This window comes from Cryptomeria japonica, chromosome 1 (genome assembly GCF_030272615.1).
Source record: "Cryptomeria japonica chromosome 1, Sugi_1.0, whole genome shotgun sequence".
Classification (NCBI taxonomy): Eukaryota; Viridiplantae; Streptophyta; class Pinopsida; order Cupressales; family Cupressaceae; genus Cryptomeria; species Cryptomeria japonica.
In genome coordinates this window covers 656,708,845-656,733,559 of record NC_081405.1, presented here as the reverse complement: position 1 = coordinate 656,733,559, position 24,715 = coordinate 656,708,845, and the positions used below count along the sequence as shown (strand labels likewise).

Here is a 24,715-nt window from a genome sequence, read left to right as displayed (position 1 = left end):
TTTCACATTGAAAATATTGATAGAGAGGCTCCATGTGTCATATCTATCAAATTATTTTAAGTAGCACCATGATGGGAGTTCCACAACCTTTAGCATCTTAGAATGTCAATTGTTCAATATGATAACTACTTAAAGATTAAACAAATTGTGGATTTAGTTGAGGACGAGAAGACCCTTTTTAGTATGTTTATGAGAACTCTAAACACTTGTACTGTGAGTTTAATCCATATCTTATATCTTGATACTTTAGAGGCCAAAGTGGGAAAGGCAAGGCTCGTCAAAGAGAATGAATGGATAACTTAGGTGGTTGTTCCATTTCAAGTAAGGTTTCAAGTTCAATAATCTTATCTCTAACCTCATGGGATTTTGGGGCACCACCTATGCCTCCTAGGACTCTACAACAAGAACACTCATGTTAGGGTATAGAGTTTCAATAGGGATCTCAAGACGGTTAGTCTAGTGGTGTTTCTTATAAACAACAATATAGACATCATTAAAATGGGTTTGAATCTAAACCTTAAAAAGAGGTTGAAGGTGGGAAACCTATTCCCATTTAATCAAGCTTCTAGTAGTTGATTAAAATTTAGTCATCTTATTCTAGTGGTAAAGGACCATATTTCACTTATGATTAGATGGGGTGCATGGTAAGGAATTTTTTGCAATACTAGAAGGAACTTGTGGTCATGGTGTAATAGTAAATAATAGATTTTTCTAAGATGATATATGGTGAATTTTTAATTCTCTTTATGTGTGTTTACAATGAGAACTCACCAAGGTAATCTTGCAACTTCATTTATTATGTCAAAGGTAGTAATTTTTGGGTTGAGGAACTAGTAAAGCCATAAGTGGAGTAGCTATGTAGTGTTGGAGTTTTTGTGAGGAGATAAATGATAATGGATGTTTTATCTTTACCCTTATCATGGTGTAATATTTTAGGAGTAAGCCTAGTCTAATGGGAAAGGATGTAAGGTGTAGATATTTATGCCTTCTGCTTTATCTTCCAATTTTTATAATGTTGATATTGTTGAACATTGTTGTTGCTAGGATATGTTTTTGTCATTGATGTTAGCATATTCTCATGTTTTGGTATTGCAGAGAATTATTTTGGTGATCCAGTGATTGCATTTGAGGTTTTGGTCTTTCTGTTCAGTGGCTGGTAGAGTCTGGTTTTTTATCCAGTGAGCTCTGATATGATCATATCTTGTGTTGTAGATTTGAGATAATGTTTTGGATGTTTGTGTGTATCTTCATTTCAAGTGGTTTGTGATTTGGTGCTCTGTAAGCTATCTTGCTTATCCGAGTTGTTGTTGTTGAGTGTTCTTGAATGTTAGCATGTTGATCAATGAAGATTTGCATAAGTGGTGTTAGTGCAGCTATTGCTGGTGGTTCTAATGGGCTTGTTGGTGTTTCCTAATCATGTCCTATTTGTCTTGGTGGTCCGCATTGATTATTGTGTGAGTTTTTGATGATCTTCATGGTCCGGTGATATTCTTCATGTTATGTGATATTCTTGGTGGTGAAACGTGTTGCGGTTGATCTTGGTGAGATTTTTGGTGGTGATGCATGTTTGAGGATTTGATTTAGGTCCATGCTATGTTGTTTATGGCATTGTATTGATTTGGTGGTTTATTTATGTATCGTGTGATGTAATTTTGTAATTAGGTGTTATGGGTTTGGTCGACCTTGTAGTCAAGGTTGATGATCTGTATAAATGGGTGTAATATTCATGTAATTTGGTGTCATAGGTGTTGAGTCTGCATTATCAGAGAGTGGTGTATGTGCAAACAAGTGAATTCATCTTTCGATGTGGTGTGTTGAGCAAAGATTGGTGAAGGGCAGACATTTGAGCTTAACCAGAACTGTCATCAGGCATTAGTAGATTCTATCTTTGTAGTTCATTCTTTTTGGATTGTAGTCCAAATTTTTTTGTAAGGTAATGAACCTTCCCAGAGGGTTGGAGCCTTCTGGGTCATTATAATTTGAGCAGTGAACTCTAGGTAGTGTGTCTGATTTCATGTGCATTCCCCATTGTAATATTTGCACATACTACTGCAGAGTATCATCTTATTGTGGGTAGGTTCCCACCGTGGTTTTTCCCTTAAATAGGTTTTCCACGTCAAAAATATTGGTGTTATGTGTGTTGTTGTTATTGTTGTTATCTTTATGTTTGTTATAGTTGATCAGATCTGGGATTGTTCTTAATTGATCTAATCCAGTGAAAACTTATTCCTTCCCCCCTCCCCCTCTTAGTTTTCCTTCTTGTTGTTGTCAATAAGTGGTATCAGAGCTATGAATTTATTCTAAGGGAGAGATTGTTCTTTCTAGTGGAAAAATAAGCTTGATTAGTTTATATCTTTGGCATTGTTGTCAAAGGGGGAGAGAAGCATGTGAAAAATGGTTTTATCCTTTGGAGCTTTGTGTGCATGATCTTAGGGGGAGCCTGTTGGATTTTGTTGATATTGATATATTCCTTTGCATTGATTTTTTTTCACATTTATATGTTGCCATAAATGCTAAAGGGGGAGATTGTTGGATATTGTTGCTACTAGGATATGTTGTTGTCATTGATATCAACACATTCCTATGTTTTGGTATTGCAGAGAATTGTTTTGGTGATCCGGTGATTGCATTTGAGGTTTTGGTCTTTCTGAAGTTCATTTGATTTGGTTGCATCCTGCATTGGTTAGAGATATGTCCAAACATCCCACAAGCATAACATCTTTTTTTTTGGAATTTAATCATTACTACCCTACACATATTTGACTTGTGACCAAAATTATTGCATATGAAGCACTGATTGGTAAAAGTATGAACATTTTTCATGTTGTTCATTCCATTATTCATCCTACTTCTACATTGATTTGGCATATGACCAAACTTATTACAAGTAAAGTATATTACATTGAATTTATGAGCATTCAGATGTCTTACCAGAGGATTCTTGCTCTTCTTTTGATTAGGTTTTGCATTACCTTGTCCATATCTGGAGGATTCACCTTTCTCAAATCTAATTCCTCTCATATCCTTTCCTTGTCTCTAACTTTCCAGCATCTCATCAAGCCTTGCTGAGATAGATTTAAATTTTTCTTTATATTCATTAGTAGTAGAAAGTTCATCTCTTAAGGCAACAATCTCTCTTTCAAGTTCTTGACCATTTCCTTGATTGTGTCAATTCAACCTTCAACTGATCATTCTCATAGGTAATTCTGAAGCATTAATTTTCTCTAATAAAATAATAACAAAATAATAAAATAATATTTCTAAGTTGGCCTAATCAACAAAAACATGATTCAATACACCACAATCACTAGAAAGCTTCCAAACCCAAAAATGCTTTGCTCATCTTGAAATACCGATTAACACCCACTTTTGGATATGAAGAATTATGATCACTGGATCAAATCTCCATGAATAGTTTCCATTAATGACAACCCTAAATCAATGATTAGTCACCAGAAACCACCATATGAGTGTCGATTGCTAGCAAGATGCAGATGTCATGTTGAATTTAGGGTTTTAAAAGATAGCTCACAAATGGATAAATACCTCTTTTGATCTCAACTGGATGCTAGAAATCTCTAAATGATCGCTTCAAGCTCGGTTTTTGCTGCTCAAACTCGATTGTGTTTCTCTTCTTCTCTTTCTCTTTGATCACAATGTGAAAAATGAATGACTGAAATGCCCTTTATAACCTAATTTCAAGTTGCAATAAATGCTCAACCGTAAAGGCTTCTGGTTACCTTACTTTCCATGAAATTTGCCTATCGAAATCTCAAATCTCCATGAAATCTTCTGGATATCATCTGCATACCTGATCTGGATCTTCTGAAACCTTCCAGAATCAGTAAAAGATCTCAGAGAGGGTGTCTTGAAGATTTTGCATGAAAAACTCCCCCTAAGGCCAAAAACCCTAGTTACCGGATGAGATTCCAGCACCGGATTCAGGCGTGGAGTCATTCTGCACATTTGAATCTTCCTTCTTCACCCACATATTCTTATGTTGAGCTTTGATTTCATCTACCTTTGCTTTGCCTTTCTCATCATGATTGTTTTTGTTCATTGAACCATTGTTCCTGCTCTTGCAGTATTTTGCAATATGTCCATGTTTGTTGCATGCATGGCAGACTGCATCTCTTTGCATAGGCCTAAAATTCATTTGATTTTGTCTCATCCTACATTGGTTAGAGATATTTCCAAACATTCCACATGCAAAAAATCTCTTCTTATGGAAAATTTTCATCATTTTGCACATATTTGACTTGTGACCAAAATTGTTGCATTTGAAACATTGACCGGTAAAGGTAGGACCATTATTCATCACCCTATTTCTGCATTGCTTTGCCATATGACTGAATCTATTGCAAAAAAAAACATTAACCATGAAATTTATGAGCATTAGGTTGTCTTACTGGAGATCTCTTGTTCTGTTGATGATTAGGTTTTGCACTGCCCTGTCCAAAACTGAAGGATTCTCCCTTTTCATATCTGAGTCCTCATGTGTCTTTTCCATGTCTTCGACTTTCCAGCATCTCATCAAGACTTGATGAGATAGCCTTGAATTTTTCTTTATATTCATTAGCAGTAGCAAGTTCATCTGTTAGAATTATGTCTTGTCTCTCAAGCTCTTGTCCATAATTCTTTGATTGCACCAATTCAAGCCTTAATTGATCAATCTCACAGTTCAGTCTGCAACATTCATTTGATCTATCTTTCAATGATTGAGTCAAGATTTCTTCATTCTTCTTTCGGTATTCAATCTCCTTTGTCAGTTTCATCATAATGGATTGCATCTTATTCTTCAATATTGCATTCTCTCTAGCAAGCTTTTCACATTCATCTAATTTGCCTTAACTTTCAATGTTTTGCTCTTCTTTCTCCTTCAATTTGTCCATCAACTCTTTCCTCTTATCTCTAGAGGTGTTCACTTGTTCTTTTAATGTCTCAATGAAGTCTTCAACTGCACTCAAGTTTCTCTTCAAGGAACTTACTTCATTTCTTGTTGCATCAAGATCTTCAAGTGCCACACTAAGTTGTCTCTGCAAACCGGAGTCTATTGATTCCATCTTTCAGATCTTCCTCAAGTCGTTAGACTTCCTCGGAGGAACTAAGCTCTGATACCAATTGTTGGAATCAATGAACACTAAGAGGGGGGGTGAATTAGCATTCTACAATTATCAAACTTATTCAACTGATTCTTTAACCACTAGATGCAAATAACTAAAATCAAAGTGCAAAAACATTAAAAAATTAACCACACAACCATAACACCATGATTTTTACGTGAAAACCAAAAGGGAAAAACCACAGTGGGATTTGAACCCACAATGTTATTATGCTATGGCCAGTAGTAGAACAATATTACATAGGAGGAATGTACATGCATTTAGGCACATTGTCTAGAGCTCACTGCTCAATCACAAAAGGGCTACAACCTAGAGGAAGGCTCATTGCCTTAAAGACTATTACAAAATGATTACAATGGTGAATGAAGTGGAAAAAAACATTTGAATATGACAAATAATAGTTTCGGTTAGGCTCAGAATGATATGTTGTCACAGTTTTGATAAACTACTCTGTGCTGCTCTGTTATCATCTACCGAATCATCAAAACTCAAGATGCGCATGTGAAACTACACTTAATCGCTTCTCGAACAATCTCGCATACACATCATATCTCAAAATCATCATTCAAGTCAATCTTATATATCCAAACTACCAAAATAGATCTTCAACTAGTCAGCTTCTCAAAATAGCAAAGTATGAAACATGTAACTCCAAGTCGGCTCAAATCTTTACAAATCCATATTCTGGACCTAAAACATATGATCACAAGCTTCCCTTAAGTTGGCTCAATTACCTTGAACTCACAAAAAACTACCAAAATTACCTCAAAGAATCCAAACCACATGTTATACCATCAAACATGAAGAATACCATGTTCTTCCTACAATATTGAATATCAGACCTTCAAACATGCTTATGAATCAACACCGGAGGATAGATTTGTGTGATAAGCTTCTTCACATACTCAATCAACTGATCTGATCATCACAACAAAATATTGGTCACCAAAAAAGAGTAGTGTTCACCAAAAGACTATACACTAAGTTCCACCAGTAGACTTATGCCAAAACTTTACTCAAGACATCCAGTAATCCCAATTTCCATACACCGGTTAGAATCATTATGATGAGTTTCCATCAATGCCATCTCCTAGGTATCCTCATGCACCAAACATCATCATTCTTCACCGGAGCATCACTAGAACAGTATCTCATGCCAATAGATAGTACCTAAATTAAGAATTGAATATTTCATCAACAAACTAGTTCTCTTTTTTTGTGATGAAATGTAGCCTTTGTTGGATCTTCTAGTTTGGGGTCCAATATCTATTACCTAGACCTTTGGAAGAATGAAACCATCATCAAGTATTAAAATCTTTTTCAATTTTTGTAAATATTTATGTTTGTTAGGTATCATGTTGTGAACTGTATTACACTTTTATTTTAACATTATATCCTAGGAAGAATTCATCACATTAATAATTATTCTTATTCTACCTTCTAAACTCTTTTTTTGACATGAATAGAAATGAATTTCCTTCCTCACTCTATGTAAATTTCTTAGCTATCATAGGGTCAATGAATAAACATCTACATGATATGCTAGTGCAATAATTCATAGTGTTGTCCCCTCTAGCATGTGTTGGCATTAATGTCAAACTCCTAAGGTAACATGGTTGACTTATCTCTTGATACACTTCACTATCACACTGGTTTGACATTTCATTTTTCATGACAAGGCTTATTCCATGATGTTTCTAATGCTGCCTATAATATTTGTAGTCACATAAATCTGTTCATTTAATTAAATGAATATTTACTATTTATTTGATTAATAAATCCATTAGCCAATAGTTAATTAAATTAACATTTAATTAATTCATCCTCAACCCCTTCTCCTATTAATTAAATAAATTATTCAATTTATTTTAATTAATTCATTAAACCAAATTCATAATCAATTAAATGAATAAATCCTATTTATTTAATTTCAACCCCTTTCCTCTTCTAAATAGATAATTAAAATATTTATTTAAATCATTAAATTCCCCACCCCTCCCCCACTTGCATTCTCCTACAAATGCAAGTTGCAATCATAATTGAAATAAATTAATTTTATTTTAATTTAAATCCTATTTTCCCTCATCCACCAAACCCACTTGCAATCCTAAATCCCCTTCTAGACCCTTCTAACCACTTTCTAATCATTCCTAATAATCCTAATCCATCTCCTAAATATTGTCACATTCCTAAGCAACTTGAAGTCACTTCTCAAAGCCTTCAAAGTCTTTGAAAATCATTTAATGCTCTATGTGTTCAACAAGCTAACCTATAAAGTCTTCCAAACCACTAATGGCTCTTACATGACCATTAATGGCTCTTACATAACCATTTATGGTTAACTCATCTCACCCACATGGTTAGAGACTTTCTCTCTAACTCAACCTCCATTTGACTCATGGGTCTCTTCAAGCATTTATTGCTTTGACCATGGTTATCCTCACTAACTCTTGCACAAGAGTTTATCCATTGGATAAAGGCATTATTTATTGGATTCAACTCAACATTAACCTTACCTCCCAAGTTAACCCTCCAGTCATGTCAAGCATTTAATGCTTATTCCGTCTCCTCTCAACCCATCTCTTGTTGATATTTGTCATCCTGGGATTGGATTGAAAGCCCTCACATGGATCATAAAACCATCAATCCTGGCCCTTGTTGAGATTACTCAATCTCAACCATCCATTGCTCCATTTTACCTATAAATAGAGCTCACATTCCTCATTTTAGAATCCTCAATCCTCAAGAATTCTCAAGCACATCTATAATCCAGAAATCTTGAGAGCATCTAAGTTATAGTGAATTTTAGAGAGCATTCTAGCATAACTCACATTGCCTTTTGGATAAAATTAATCTTAGTTAATTACATAATATCTCATATTTAGTTTGTTTTACACTTGCATTGCATAGTTTAAATCATTTTCAATCTTGAATCTCCATAAGAAATCCATAGTGCAAAAAGTTGTTGAGAGCTACACTCATTTGGAACTTGGAGAGGAGTGGAACAAGGGAGGAGAAGCTACAAGCATGGTGGAGGGCATTTGGAGATGTCTTGTTGCATTTCTTAGTTTCATTAAGCTTTCTATTTTGTGTGTAGTGTCTCTCTTGATATGCTTGCTTAGGATAGTTTTTAATTTGTGATTTCTAACACTAACACTAGCGTTTGTTTGTTTCTTGTGTGTTTGTGTTTGTCTTCCTAACATCCATTCCTTTTTGCATAGCATCAATGCCTATTGGTTTTTCAATGATTTTTAAAATAGTCTAAAAAGGACTTTAGATATGCAATATTTCTAAGGGCATCAAAAGGGTGATAGTGTATTAGAAGTTCAAGTCACTTTAAGTGACTAGGCCTTGAATGTATTTAGTGTTTGAAGTTATTTAAATTAATCCCACCAAAATGCACCTTGATTGGGATGTAGGTTGTCATTGGCATTTTATATGGTCAAAAGCAAATGACATGGAATGAAATATATTACTCGAAGCTTGTCTTATTATTTCATTTCATTCAAAGTAAGGTCTTGAGCTAGGGCACAGTGTAGAGTAGTTAGGGTTTCAAGGACCTATGATAATTTGTTGTTCATGTGGGAAAGACATGATTTGGCAGTGGCAAAGACAACAATTTCTGGTGAAAGAATTTCAGTGAAGACTTCTAAACAAGTGTTTCATATCCTTATTCTTTGTCCTGTGAAATTTTAAGGGTTTGTTTATTTTGTAGTCTGTCCTTCAATTATTTTGTGGAAGGGTCGTGTAAAAGTTTTTTTAAATCCTTGTTGTCGCCAAGTTAAAGTCATTTTGTTTTCTCATACTGGTATTCTATTGCATTTTTGGTATGGGGTTTTTAGTATCCTAATTGTTAAGGGTTGGTATTCGTTATTCTTGTTTTTGTTTTTAGTTGTGATGTGTAGGGTTTGTGCCTTAAAGATTGCATTTGCATCTAACCCTAGTCAAGGTTTGTTACCTATGTTTGTGGGTTCTATTAAGGTTTTGTTCGAACTTTATTCACTGTTATTTGTTTCTGATAAACTATAGTTTCTAACATTGCATGTGTTTTATCTTTGTGGGTCTAGGGTTTGCAAATTTAAACTATGCTCAGGATATCTCTCTATTTAGTTATGAAAATCTGTTGAGTTAGCATCCACGGCAAAATGGAAAGTCTATGGGGTTCGGGTTTGTAAAGTTTTTGTAAAGTGAAAAGTTGTGTTTTATTTTTTTAACCTGAATCACATGTGGTTAACAGATAACAATGCAAATTCAATTTTAGCATTAGCCATGTTGTTATTTGTTAAAGATTGACAATAGTTATGATGAAATTAGTTTTGGTTCAGTTAGAAAACATAAATCATTATATATGTGTTGTGAAGACTTTCAAATTTGTGTGGTTGATTAGAAAGACAAAAAAATTATTGTTCATTACTTTGCAAAGAAGCAAAATTATCAGAGGCATTATTCTTCAATTTTGAACATTTTTTGTAAATAAAATTTGCAATATATTATGAATAAATAACATTGCATTATATTATTGTGTATATTTCTCATGTGCACAATGATATATTATATGTGAACAATCTAGTTTACTCTATTATATTACTATGTATATTTGCATATGCACATTGATCTATTGCATGTGAATCATTTGTGACATGTTGAACTATTGCTTCTAAGTCTCAATTTGATATGAGATTAGAAGATATTGAGAAGAGAAACAAAGATGAAACTTTGTATGTAAATTCAAAAAATTGATATGAAAGTGACAAATAGCCAGTGAGGCATTGTAAAAATCTATCAGTGAGATAGTATAGTCAATGAGACATAAAATCAGCCAGTGAGGCATTGTAAATAGAAAAGTTTCAGATTAAGCCAATGAGGCAGGTTTATGAGTGGTTTTTATTCCCCAAGAGGGTTTTCCACTAATGAATTTTTTGTCTATTTATGTGATGACTTGATTTATTTATTGTTTACTTTCAGTTATTTTCTTTTTACTGCATCATAAGCAAAATAGATTCAGTTTATACAAGTTGTTAAAATCTTGTTTGAATTGTTGAAACACTGATTCACCACGCCCCCCCTCTCAGTGTTTCTTGTACTCCAACACATAGTTCCCTTGGCCTTATCTCCCCATCTAATTAATAAGGCAACAATTTTGGTGTAGTTGATCTAGTTTACTTGATGTGGATTCCATGAATCCCATCTAAATTTTAAATTTTATCTTCCTAAATTACAAGAAAACCTTCCTAGTATCAATACTTCTCATCACAGAAAATTTATTGAGGAGCAGGCTGTGATTATTTGGCATTAGCCACCAGATTCAACAACTTTTATATAATTTCCTAATATCACGACTCTGCAAGCAACCTGCGAGGCAATAGTAAAAGTTCAGATTGGCAGTATCATAATTGTAAATATTTGATAATTTATGTAAGGGACGAACTAAGTCCAACTTAGTCATCCATATGGGTTGTAGCTTCAACAAAATCCTTAGTTTAAAACTACAATCCATTGTTCCATGGCATCCATTGTGGAATAAATCATCTTGGAAATTAGTAAAATATAACTCATAAGATTAGTTATCTTCTACAAATTAAAAAAAATACCCCATAAGCCAAGTCTGCAACAAAGTGTTGAGCTTTTTTGAAATGGTAGAAGCAAAGGTATGCTTGAAAGTTCTCGTAATATTGTCATTGGTGATAATAATGTTATAATTCATGAAGGAACTTCAATCTTTACATTGTAGAAAGTTACAAGCATATTTGCTATCATAAAATGACTAATGAAATATTCTAGTATTTACTTATTCTGGTATTCAATTATATAGTGTTCAACTACATCAATCAAAATAATTATGTAATATTGCTTATTTAGAGGGGTCCAATGATTTGGGAAGTAAACCTTAAATGAACTAGTCAATTATAGTTACCTTTATATATAAATTATAGAGCTTAATCATAAAGGAATGCTCTATTATTTTATTCATATGGGGTTGGTGAAGAACTAGAACTGTTTTAATCCAATTGTTGATTTTGGGTAGAAAACTAGTGACCTGGTTGCAAACAAAATTGCTCAAACATATTTTAAAATATTTCAAAATGAGTTATGGGTTTTTTTTCTCGGTCCATTATGCCTTCCACCACATATTGAGTTTTTTAATTTTCACTTATATTGGAAGCTATAAATTGATGTACATGGTTTAAGTATGCAAATTTAACAATTTCTATGGTTCTACATGATTAAAATATTATGGATATGGGTAAAATTATCTATTACCTTTTCATTAAATTCCAGAAGAGTTCCTAGAATTGGGAATTAACAAATAAGGCAATAAGACCTCTAGTTTCTAAACGGGTTAGAAGTTAAAATATTTAGAAAATATGTTGGGATATGGGGTGGCTTTCACAGAATGCTTTTTAGTGAATGTTATTATTTTTGAATTACATTATTGAATTTATTCCAACATGGGCTTTATTTCAGAATATTAATTTATCCATATTGTAGAATGCAAAGATGTCATAGTAAGATGGCTAGGGCATTCTATGTTGTATATGTTGATTATCACTATTTATTTTTCATGCATAAGTGCATTAGTTGGGTTGATCGAGTGATCTCCCATGATATGTTAGGTAATGGAAAAACATTTTAACTATGTTATGCATGAGCACGTAGGTTTTCTTATTGTTAATAATTCACATTTTGAATCGAATTCAATCATGCATGTTGGCCACACACTGCTAGATCCTTTTGAGATGGATCAAGCATGAGGAAGCGTAATGCTTCATGGTAGGGTGGATATCACCCTATTATTCTCTCGCTCTCGCTCTCTATCTTTCTCTCTTGCTTCAATTTATAGTAAATAAATATAAAAGAAGTGTTATAATATAAAAGTTAACACATCTTGCAATCTACTTGTTAAAAGTGGATGACCTTTACTTATTTTTTATGTTGTCATTATAATTATGACTTCATTATGGTAAAGCATGGCTACTATAATTAGATAGGTTTCACATATTGGAAAATGGTTCGTGGTGTGTGTTCTTTCATTTATACATAAAAAATTGTTTTATAGTTATGATTTAGCATTATAAATGGACTTGTGTTAATGGTATTGGATGTAGAACCATTTTATATGTTATTAGAAATTAAGAAATATGTCAACTTTTGTGACTCTCAATTACATGCTTTATTCATTAATTACTATATTATTGTTAGTGTTTATTGGGTAGTTGCTACATCCAAATTAAAGATGAAATTATGCTTCTCCACCACGACCCTAGTTCAATTTTTTTTGGGATATTGTTCGGCCATGGTATGCCCACACACAATTTAGAAATCACCACTATATCTATGTCATCTAATACAAATTATGGCTTGAAAACAAGCATCAATAGAAGTAGAGTTTGCACTTTGGGTTCTCCAAGGTTCAACAACTATGTAGAAAACGCGAGGCAATATCTACGTTTACTTTATATATGTTTGTTGTAGTCAAGAAATCTTTGCCTAAGACCATTTAAATGGCTTCCATAGATAACACAATTTGAGGGATACATACCATTTGGAAGCCGTTAGCCTAAAATGTATCCCAAAAAGGCCATTTACCTCTTATCGCTCCTTAGACATATTGGCGTCTCCATTTTTAATAATTGTTGTTGACAACTGAATCCCACTCCAACAAACTTATAGAGAGGTCATAGTCATTTTGGATTAGTAGCCCTAGGAGGTAGAGGAAATCTCCTTAATTGCTTTTTCCTTTCATCGTTCTTTAGAATGCCATGCTTATAGTGTCAATAATGTGCAAACAAGTGGGGTTTCATTCCTTCATCAAAACTTGCATTATAGAGAAAGTGTTCATACTTCAAATGAGAGAGAACCACAAACACAACATCCACTTGTGTCCTTGATCTTCACATAATTAAATTCATTATGCACAGCCACACGCTTGTGTCTTGTCCTTCATTGCCACCATCTATCTGGCCTTTGTTACCAATTATGCCAACTTCCTCCCTGTTAGTGGCCAACCACACGCTTGTGTCTTGTCCTTCATTGCCATCATCTATCTGGCCTTTGTTACCAATTATGCCAACTTCCTCCCTATTAGTGGCTATGTTTGCTAGCTTGTTAGCCTCCCTATTTGCCCCATGGTTAGTGTGATTGATGGTGAAGGGCACTAAAGAATTTTAACAAAGTGAGAGCTCGGTCAATAAGTGCTTTGAGCTTCCAATTAGCCAATATCCCCATTCTAACTACATTCACCACTATTGAGGAATCTCCTTCAATCTCAAATGTTTTGATACTGAGATCTTTACATAAAAGTAAACCCCAAACTAATGCCTTGAGTTCGACAACATTATTTGTATTCTCCTCCAAAAATACAACCAAATGACAATTATATTATATATATTACTTATATATTATATGTAATTTTTAGTATATTAAATATATTATATAATAATAATAAATATAATTCAAAAATAAATTTTATACATAAAACACAAATAAATATCATATTATAATAAATTTTTATGTTCAAGATAAATTATATATTACTTTTTATTATATTTATATTTAATTATTTATATTATACAATGAGATTGAATATTGTTCACAATTATATTTTATAAATTAAAAAACATAAGCAAATATTAAACATACAATATAAATAACATAAACAAATTATAATAATGAAAAATAAAATTTTATAAGAAATAATAGACTCATGAAAAGGTTGAAGCATCTCGAGGACAGTGGAACCCAATGATATGGCGAATTTTTTTATAATAATATAAATAATTCAATGCTGCCAAATATTTCAAAACCCTAGCGAGGAAGATATGCAAACTGGTGAGTTTCAAATTCCAACCCGAGGAAAATGCGAGCAATACCTTTCAACCTTGAAAGAATGTTTGAAATTTGAACATGGAAAAAAATGATCCGAAGGATGGATTCAATCCGTATCAAGCGCCGTATCAAATGGCGATCCGTTGGAAACCTAGCCGTTGAGTGATGTGTGAAAACCAATAGAAAATTTAAATTTCGTGGAGCGTGGAAAAGCATGTGAGTTAAGATTATAACCCTCGGCATATGTCAGACATTTGTTTTTGTCTTCTGCCCATGCTTTGTTCGTCTTTTGGTTATTTCTTTCATTATTTATTTTTTCTCAGCATAGTGCTTGTTCAATGATTTGTTCTGCATTTTCGTTTTGTTTTTTTGCGATTTTTTCATTTTCTTGTAAGAGTTTGCTTCTTTTCCCTGTAAGAATTTGTCACCAGTGTGCACACTGGTCTGTCTGTGTGTGATTTGATCTGTTATTTATTTATTTTTCACATTTGTGTCTGTCCATGATTGTTGTCTATGTTTTTTTAGTTTTTTAACATTTTATGTGGTGGAGGTTGGAGAGGCAAAGCAGAGGAACAGGTGGGGATCAAGAAATAGCAGCTGAATCAGGGAAAATTATTCTTCCAGGTAATTCTTATTATATATTATCTTTGTTTATTTTTTTCTTATATTTATTTGGTGGTAGAGGCACAGTAGAAGATTTGTTTACCCTGCTAGAATGAAAACAGAGCAGAGGTAGAGTAGAGGAATCGCAAAAGTAGACACAGAGGCAGAGTAGAGGAATCACAGATGATCTTATGAAAACTAATGGATCGTTTATCCTGCTAGAATGTAGAGGAATCCGAGATCTCCCTTTAAGTTATCTTTACCTAAAAAGCTAATGGATTGTTTGCCCCACCTGATTGAATAGGAACTACAGATTGTTTATATATGGACAATTGATTATATTAAGAAAGATAATAATGATAAAATTAGCCATCCACCTTGAAGTTGTGAGACTTGGTTTATTTATCCTAGTATGTTTATCTTTATTGCTTTTAGTGTGCCTTGCGTACTCTCCATGGTGTTATGATGACAGTGGCGGGCATTACATGTTAGATATTTGATATAATTTAATGTAATATTTATTGGTTATTTTTTAACCTTAGTACAATTTAATGTTTATAATATAAACTTATAGATAAAATGTTTTAGATTTTACCACTTCAAATGATGTTTTTCTCTTGATATTTAAGTTTGAAACAAATGTTTTGGTTTGTTTTAATTTCTATTAGATTGACTCATGTTTACTTTTACATTTAGCCATTCATGCCACTGAATGGATTCATTGGTGGATCCATTTCTCAGAGGAGGCCTTGCTAAGCACTTCATGACTCCCTCTCTCTGAACCTTCTCAGAGGCAATTGACTACTGAGGATCACTGAGCTGCGTCATCACCATAGGTTTTTCCTTTTTCCCTATTTAAAAGTTGTTGAACATAACTTAGTCTAGAAGTCGAGATAAAGGAGGACAATGAATATTCTTTTAGTTGTCTCTAAAGCCTTGTTTTAACCTCTCTTCCTAGTTGTAGATGTGCACAATCTGATTATAGATATTCTCAAGCTGCTGTCATGAAGGTTTGTATTTTCTTCCATTCTGTTTTGTACTTACCATTTTATTTCTATTTTTTTTTAAATTACATGTCATATATCTTATTGAGACTATTGTTGCAGAATAGTACAGTAGTTTTTTTTGGAGATTTCTTGTTTCAAATGCAAGAATAAAGTTATGAATTTGCTGCAGATATCCCAGGTAAGGCATTCCATAGTTTCAGCAACAGAATTCTGATAAAATATTCCCTCAAACTTTACTTCCTATTAGATTGGGATATATAAATTGGAGTCTCTGACTTGCAACACTTTTGATCTTTTGGTGTGGATATGTAATTACATGTTTCTTAGTGATTTGGTATATAAACATTATATGAGTAGAGTCTATAAAAGTTGATAGATCTAAAAACACTTTCACTGTGATTGGAGAAGTGGATCTTGTAGAAGTTACTACAAAAATAAGAATGCCTTCTAGAACTGTTTTATTTGTTAGATATTTGAGGTTACCAAAGTCCAAATATTTAGAAAAGAAGCTTTTAAAACAACTGTGTAAGACACATTTCAGGTAAACACATTTCTGTAGATGCCAAAATTTATGATAGAATGCTTGAACAATAAACACACATGCACAAATTACCTAATATGCAAAAAATATGAACAGTTATCTACAACAACAAAATTTAATTATAGTGAGCTCAATGTGCATGGTCTTAATCATATGTATGCTTGTACATTGGCGGGAGATTCCAAGTATTGTCCCAAAAAGCACTTATCAGGAGGAGTCTTGATAGATTTAATTTTTTAAAAGTAGCCTCAACAGTTCTTGATTTCAAAATTAATTAGATTCTATATTCAAGTTTATTTGGTTATTCATTTTATCAACACTTATATTTTTAACAAAAAGACAATATATTATATAAGAGGATGTTGCCTTTTTCAGGTTGATATTCCAATACATCTGTAAAAGTAGAGAGTCAGAAGGCAGTCAAAAATTACGAAAATTGAGGGTGTCTGAGATATACATAGAACAGTAAGTATATAGTAATATTTGAATACTATGAGAAGACAAATAAGCTATAAAATACAGATTATCAAAAACTCTGATACAAAATTCACCCTAGAAGATGATAAACCACATAAGTGGAAAATAGAACAGCTCAGAGAGGAGAATATTCGGTTTTCATTATTGATATTATTGACTCATTACTATGTGCTCAGCATGATTATGCCACACAACCCATGAAGACTCCTTCCTCATTGTTGATGTTTTTGTCCTTTTGGATTGACCATCCACTGAATTTGTGGGCCTGCCAGATGTTTTGAACAACCAATGGGACCTTTGAATAAGCAGTAAGTTTGCTGGTCTACGAAAGTACTGACCATGTCTTGCCTTTTTGTCAACTGTTGCATTGCTGCCTTATTAAGTTGGTTCTTTTGGAGGTTCTTATAGTTGTGTGTCGACTTTCGAGTAGTTAAGAAAATCAATAAAATTTTAATTTTGCATTCTTCTCTTAGCAATACATACAGATTCTTCAAGATTCATCTCTCTATAAAGACTCTATGTAACTTGTATGATGGCAGCGTTTGTTTTGGTGAGGACAATTTGCAAATGTCCTTTGGAATGGGCCTAGGCTAGGGAATTGACAGGAAAATCGAGGTTGAGATTTTAAAGAGGATTAGCAATAGGAGTTGTTGGAGGGGCATCATTGGACTCCTTGCGTCAAAAATTATGATCTACAGTTGGGGTTTCATGAAGGACCATTGCAGGGTTTTTCTTTTGGAAACAAAGAGAGTGTAAGGATGACACTCTAGGGAGGCAAGACATGAATGCACACTTTTTGTAATAAGATGTTGGAATAGGTCCCGAGGAGAAAGGACTTTTGTAGGCCTTATATAATCTCCATCACATCTGTAATTATTGATAGCATCTGAATTACCCTTATAAGGAAAGAAAGTTTGTTACATGGGCCATGAAACAGAGACTTTATCAATGGATTAATGGGTTTGTGGTGTTCCTCTTCCTCCAGATTAATGGTATGTCGTTGTTTGTTGGATGCTGCACATTTCGCTAGAGTTTTAGAGAATTTAATGCCAAACCTTAAGAGGAGAACTAGGATGTTGGAGGCACATTTCGAGAGTGAGAATGTATAAAAGAGTTCACGTGTATTGGATATCATCCTGAGAAAGAAAACAAATCAGACATAATAGGCCTTTTTATATATACATTCATAAAAAATCAGTCCAAAAGAAGTTGAAACGCCGTTGAATATGATAGTATAGTACAGGAAGCCAACATGAATAGTGTCCAAATTCCCGTAGCATCAAAAGAATGTCTAAATTTGGCTATTTTAAGGCAAAAAGATAGAAACAGATCTTTTGGAAAGCAATCGCAGTCTGAACTGCACAAGTTCACAAATGTCAGAAAAACAATAATGTATGCTGTTAATTGACCATTGGATGGTATGTCGGAGTTTATAAGGAATTTCCCATTTTACCATTCAGTGTGAGCCTTGAGAAACAGAACATAGTGCACATCATCAAGCTCATTTCCACATAGGAGTATCATGGGTAAATTTCATAAGAAGGATATAACCTAATTGAACATGACAAGCTACCTCAAAAAGAATCCAGAAGCTAAGAAGCATCAAAATAGGCACTGTTAATTGAGAATTTAAATTTTGGGTTCAAAAATAGTTTAGGCATTGAGTATCAAAGAGAAACTCAAATCAAGTCTGTTGGCAACACACATATCATCCAATGTAAGGATATATTTACATAAAAATATTGAAGGATGATAGAGAGCTCTAACTATTGAGCATCTTACACTGTCCGAGGATGTGTAAAATTAGACATAATTGTTTAGAGAGAATCTTGACCAGCACAAAACTTAGACATAAGTGGCTACAATAAGTCCGGTGTGTTTGCTTAGAGTGGATATTTAGATATGTCATGCATTTAACACAACTGTGTGTACTGTGCATAAATGACTATCATTGCAAAAACTTCATAGGCTGAAATATTGTCAACCTAATTTAAATTTACAACCTTGGGAAACAACACTAGCAAAACCCAAAAACAACGTATACCAAAATACATGCTGTATTATAGAATTAAAGTGGACCTCAAAAGATGAATAGAATTAAAATATACATCATATTATGCATCACTGCAGCTTTCGTCGTGCTGAGGTCTTATGTTAGAATTGTTAAAAAATTTCAATCCGTCTTTTCACTGACTGGTCGTAATGCCTCGTAAACCAGTGTCTCTGAAGCTCGAAAATCCCAGCCCACCTGTATAATTTATTCCATCTTGCTGCTGCTTTTGGGATTCTGGTCATTGTACCCATAGTTGAAAAACTCGGACTCGCCACGGACTTGGCAAATCAAAAATTTGGACTCGGACTCGTACTTGTGAAAGACTCGTGAAAGACTCGGCAAAAAAAAAAAACCGTAGTTTTACAAAAAAATATAAAGAAATTAATGCATTTAGAGAACATCAGAGCCATAATTGAAACATTACACATTTCACATACTCATAGTTTCAAACTTTCAACTCTAAAATGTATAATACCAAGATTTCTTCAATGCAAATTATGCTTTTATATGGAGTCTAATCAGACTTAGAGGTTAAATTTTCCCCCTATATTTTTCGACGGGGGATTGGGGGCGGCGCCCCCAAGTTGGGGTCAAGGGGCATCGCCGAAGGATCCTGAAATTTGACTAAGTCTGGAAAATTGAAGAATCCTCCAAAAACTAGATTTTGCATTATAAGTCCTGGAGGTCCGAAACCACTCTCAAACATCCTGACAGTATATATGGAATATAACTTAAAGTATATTCCATACATGAATCCTAACAGAAAGTATATTCCATACATGAATCCTAACAGAGAGACCAAATTTTTTCACATGTTAAACTCAATTTTAAAGCTTGCATGACTTTTTTTCTGGGTCGCGCGAGTCCTTGGCGAGTCAACTCATCGCTCCCATGGACTCGCTAGTCCGTGGCGAGTCCATGAGTTTTAAAACTATGATTGTACCTTATGAATAGGCTTCCCAAACAACAGAAAGGATGTGGTCTGAGGGGTTGAACTACTAGTATAGTTGCCACCTTTTTGCTTGATTTGTGATGAATTCCCCATGGTCAGTGAACAAGAGAGACTTTTCCGCACCTTTAATTGTTCAAGAGAAAAGCTCCCCACATTGAGATCTATGGAAACAGGAGCCATAGCCCCTAGATTGTGGTGGTGCAAGTTATCTAAAAATAACATGGATAGGATTTTTTTTATTGATATCTAAGAAACCAATCTATGCCTACAGGTACGTTGTTTGAAAGACTGTGCCATAAATTTATTTGCCCTAGCACGTTATTGGTGAGAGTTGCCATTTGGAGTCCTATGATACCTCCATGGCCCACAATATGAAATTCAGGAGGCTATGCAGCTCGAAGCTTCCTTTTAAGGAGTATAAAAGGTGTCATCTGGGTGGTAGGTATGTTGGAAACAACTTCCAACTATGGACTAACTCATTTCACATTTGGTAACAAATCAAGCTCATCCCATGCTTGCTGTTTCACAAACATCTAAGCTGCGTGAGAACCTAGAAGTATCAAAAAGTAGAGCTCAGAATTGCTAATTTGTTCTGCATCAACACTTCCCATTTCTACCTATTTTAATCTAAACTCCCAAGGGGAAGCCGAAAAAAATATAATAGGTTCTAAAAATGATGATTTTCGGCAGTCAATTATACAGCACACAAGTTCCAATTTTGATAATATCTATTCCTGGCATGTGACTTGGTAAAACCTACAGTTATTAGTTAAATTACTTGTATTTGTCTACAATTACTTGTGCCATACTTCTTCAGGTCAAAAATACGTTGAGAAGAGTAAATTGGAAGAACATAGGGTGTATGTTATATTAAATTTTTTATGTGATTGGTTTATACATTTTAAGTAAAATTTGAAAATATTGTGCTGGTTGGGTTTGCAGTATTGTCCCTCTTTTTTTTCCAAAGCCTAACACAATTGTTGGTGCTTCAGCTACAGTAGTAATTCCCGTGTGTTGGCTTAGAGTGGATCACTAGCTACAAAGTTCATCTAACACAACTGTATAGTGTGCATAAATGACTATCACTGCATGAACTTCATAGGCTATATAATCAACCTAAGTTAAATATGTAGAAAGTTGTAGGTTTTGCAAAAGGGGCTTTGATTACACTCGAGATCTAAATTTATCTTTCAACAACAGAATAAAAACAAAATGTTCATTATATCAGTCAAAGTTGTAAATTTTGCTAATGGGGAATTGATACAGAATTAAACTATAGTTAAAGTTGTTCTTTATATCATAGGCAGAGTTGTAAAGTAGAACATAATTAAACTATACATTATATTATACTTAGCAAAGCATATCATTTAATGATATCAGATTTTATTCCTCAAACAGTTGTAAAATGTGTGGATCTTTCAACATCCTAAATTACATTTTTTGGATTGAAGATTATTTGCATTTATCATTTTTATGTTGACTAATGGATGGCTAAATTGGTATGACAGGATGGCAGACAACAAGCTCACAACCCTTCTCTGCATGTTCCAGCTAAAAAACTGCAGTTCGATAAAAATGATCCTAAAGCGGGTCGCTCAACTTTTTGAATTAGTTGTTTTTCAACATGATGTATAAACAAGAAGGGATGGGATTAGGCTTGCACCATTTTTTGAGTTATATTTTGATCAAGCATTGCATTGATAACATTGTAACATGTACAAAATAGTGTTTAATAAAAGAAATTATTGGAAGGGTTTTTTAACCCCCCCTTCTTAGGACTGAAAGGAATAATCACTAGCCATGGTTATTCCTCAAGGTCATTTGTTCCGACAGCTTAAAGAATGGTTGATAGGCCAAGACCATTCTTTGAGGTTTGTGTCTCTTTTTCTTTGCATTGTTTTTATTAGATTAATTTTGATTTCAATTGAAATTAAAAATCACAATTTTGGAAATAAATTTATGATTTACTCAAAACATAGGCCTCCCTTCCTAAATGTTATATGAATCATTTATAAAATAGTGCACAAAGGATAATAACTCTTAGAAAAGCCAAAAAATTATTCACTTTATGAATGCAATTCACACTACATCACTATGCCAATAAAAATTTAAAAATTGCTTGTCACATAAATGACTTAAACCAATCATGAGTGCGTTTACAAAAATATCATTTAAAGAGCATCATGAACTCACTTTACTAATGCATTTCACATAACAATGTCACCAAATTATAACAAAATATGTAATTTGACTGGACAATAAATAATAAAATATTTCAACTTGACATAATCATCATATTTTAAACTACGTAAATATTTTTTTATCATAAATAAAATAAAATTTGTATTGTGTCATGTTGTGTCGTCTTAGGTCCATTAGGGGAGGCCAAACAAGCTTCCACCTTCACGTGGTTGGCCTTGTTAGTAGAGAATATTTGAATAAATATTCTTGAAACTAAGAGAAGCTTGTGTTAATATTTCTATTTAAAACTAAATAATATTTTATAAGTTTAAGGTAGATTTTATAATGCATGTTAAAATTGGAATTACAAATTTCCAAGTACATTTAACTATTTATTATTTAATTATTTAATTATTTTGTAATTCTCAGTGCTTAAATTCAATTAATTATTATTAAAAAATATTTAATTATTTACTTATTTCATTTTATTAACATAATTAATAATTACTTATTCATGTTTAATCAATAATTCAATTATTTAATTATTAATAATAATGATTTAAATTTTTAATTAAAAATATTTAATATATAATATTTTCAATAATTAGAATTATTTTAATTGTTCACAAAATTATTGCACAAATTATAATTTATTAACAATAAACGTTAAACTCTAACCCTAAAACCCCTTAAAGCCCGAAACCCTAAAATAAACCTTAAACTCTAAATTAAACCCTAAACACTAGATTATATGCTAAACCCTAAATACCCAAAACTTTGAATCCCTAAACCCTAAATACCCAAAACTTTGAATCCCTAAACCCTAGATTCTATGCTAAACCCTAAACCCTAAATACCTTAAACCTTGAATCCATAAACCCTAAACCATACCGTAAATCCCTAAACCTTAAAACCTAAATTATACCCTAAACCCTAAATTATACCCTAAACCCTAAAATATACTCTAAACCCTAAATACCCTAAATTATACCCTAAACCCTAAAATATACTCTAAACCCTAAATACCCTAAATTATACCCTAAACCCTAAATTATACGCTAAGCCCTAAAACCCTAAATTGCAACTCGCTTTACGATATACCCTAAGCCCTAGACCTTAAATTATACCTTGAACCCTAAATTATACCCCCTAGCCCTATATTAGGGTTTAGGGTATAATTTAGGGTATTGTTTAGGGCTTAAGGGTTTAGAGTATAGTTTAGGGTTTAGGGTATAATATACGCTAAACCCTATACACCCTAAAATTGAAATAGCCTAAACCCTAAATTATATGCTAAACCCTAAATTATACCCTAGATCCTAATTATAACCTAAACCCTAAATATACCCTAAATCGCAACTCGATTTAGGATATACCCCTAAACTATACCCTAAACCCTAAATTATATGGTTAGGGTATAATTTAGGGTTTAAGGGTTTAGGGTATAATATATGCTAAACCTTAAATTATACCCTAAACCCTAAATTATACACTAAACCCTAGACCCTAAATTATACCCTACACCCTAACCCTAAATTATACCCTAAACTATACCCTAAACCCTAAAATAATACCCTAAACCCTAAATAATACCCTAAACCCTAGATAATAATTAAGGGGTTTAGGGTTTTAGGGTTTAGCGTATAATTTAGGGTTTAGGGTATAATTTAAACCCTAAATTATACCCTAAACCCTAGATTATAATTTAGGGTCTAGGGTTTAGGGTTTAATATAGGGTTTAGGGTTTAATTTAGGGTTTAGGTTATTATTTTAGGGTTTATGGTATAGTTTAGGGTTTAGAGTTAGGGTATAATTTAGGGTATTTAGGATTTAGGGTTTAGGGTATATTTAGATTATATCCTAAAGCGAGATGCATTTTAGGGTATATTTAGGGTCTAGGGTTTAGGGTATAATTGAAGGTTTATTAGGGTTTAGCGTATAATTTATGGTTTATGGTTTAGGGTATTTAGGGTTTAGTACCCTAAACCCTAATTTAGGTTTTAGGGTTAGGGTATAATTTAGGGTATTTAGGATTTAGGGTTGTATTTTAGGGTATGGTTTAGGGTATAATTTAGGGTCTAGGGCTTAGGGTATAATTTAGGGTTTAGGGTTTAGCATATAATCTAGGGTTTAGGGTTTAGGGTATTATTTTAGGGTTTATGGTATAGTTTAGGGTTTAGGGTTAGGGAATAATTTAGGGTATTTAGGATTTAGGGTTTAGGGTATATTTAGATTATATCCTAAAGCGAGATGCATTTTAAGGTATATTTAGGGTCTAGGGATTAGGGTATAATTGAAGGTTTAGGGTTTAGCGTATAATTTAGGGTTTAGGGTTTAGGGTTTAGGGTTTAGGGTTTAGGGTTTAGGGTATAATTTAGGGTCTATGGCTTAGGGTATAATTTAGGGTTTAGGGTTTAGCATATAATCTAGGGTTTAGGGTTTAATTTAGGGTTTAGGGTATTATTTTAGGGTTTATGGTATAGTTTAGGGTTTAGAGTTAGGGTATAACTTAGGGTATTTAGGATTTAGGGTTTAGGGTTTTAGGGTATATTTAGATTATATCCTAAAGCAAGATGCATTTTAGGGTCTAGGGTTTAGGGTATAATTGAAGGTTTAGGATTTAGCATATAATATATGATAGGGTTTAGTGTATAATTTAGGGTTTAGGGTATTTAGGGTTTAGTACCCTAAACCCTAAACCCTAATTTAGGTTTTAGGGTTAGTGTATAATTTAGGGAATTTAGGATTTAGGGTGTATTTTCGGGTATGGTTTAGGGTATAATTTAGGGTCTAGGGCTTAGGGTATAATTAAGGGTTTAGGGTATAATTATAACCTAAAACCTAAATATACCCTAAATCGCAGCTTGATTTAGGATATACCCCTAAACTATACCATAAACCCTAAAATAATACCCTAAACCCTAAATTATATGGTTAGGGTATAATTTAGGG

At 33.2% G+C, this 24,715-nt stretch overlaps 1 long non-coding RNA gene across 4 annotated transcripts; it reads left to right on the top strand.

Moving 5' to 3' along the window:
* Window positions 1-13,887: 13,887 nt before the first annotated feature.
* Window positions 13,888-21,344, top strand: LOC131050488 (uncharacterized). 4 transcript variants are annotated; one of them, XR_009106958.2, is made up of 6 exons: window positions 13,888-14,165; window positions 14,507-14,573; window positions 15,249-15,388; window positions 15,511-15,562; window positions 15,659-15,737; window positions 21,091-21,344. It is a non-coding gene; the product is annotated as an uncharacterized LOC131050488 (long non-coding RNA). The 4 variants fall into 4 exon arrangements; XR_009106960.2 differs by having other exon boundaries at window positions 13,890-14,165; window positions 14,500-14,573; XR_009106961.2 differs by lacking the exon at window positions 13,888-14,165 and having other exon boundaries at window positions 14,172-14,573; window positions 15,517-15,562.
* The last annotated feature ends 3,371 nt before the right edge of the window (window positions 21,345-24,715 follow it).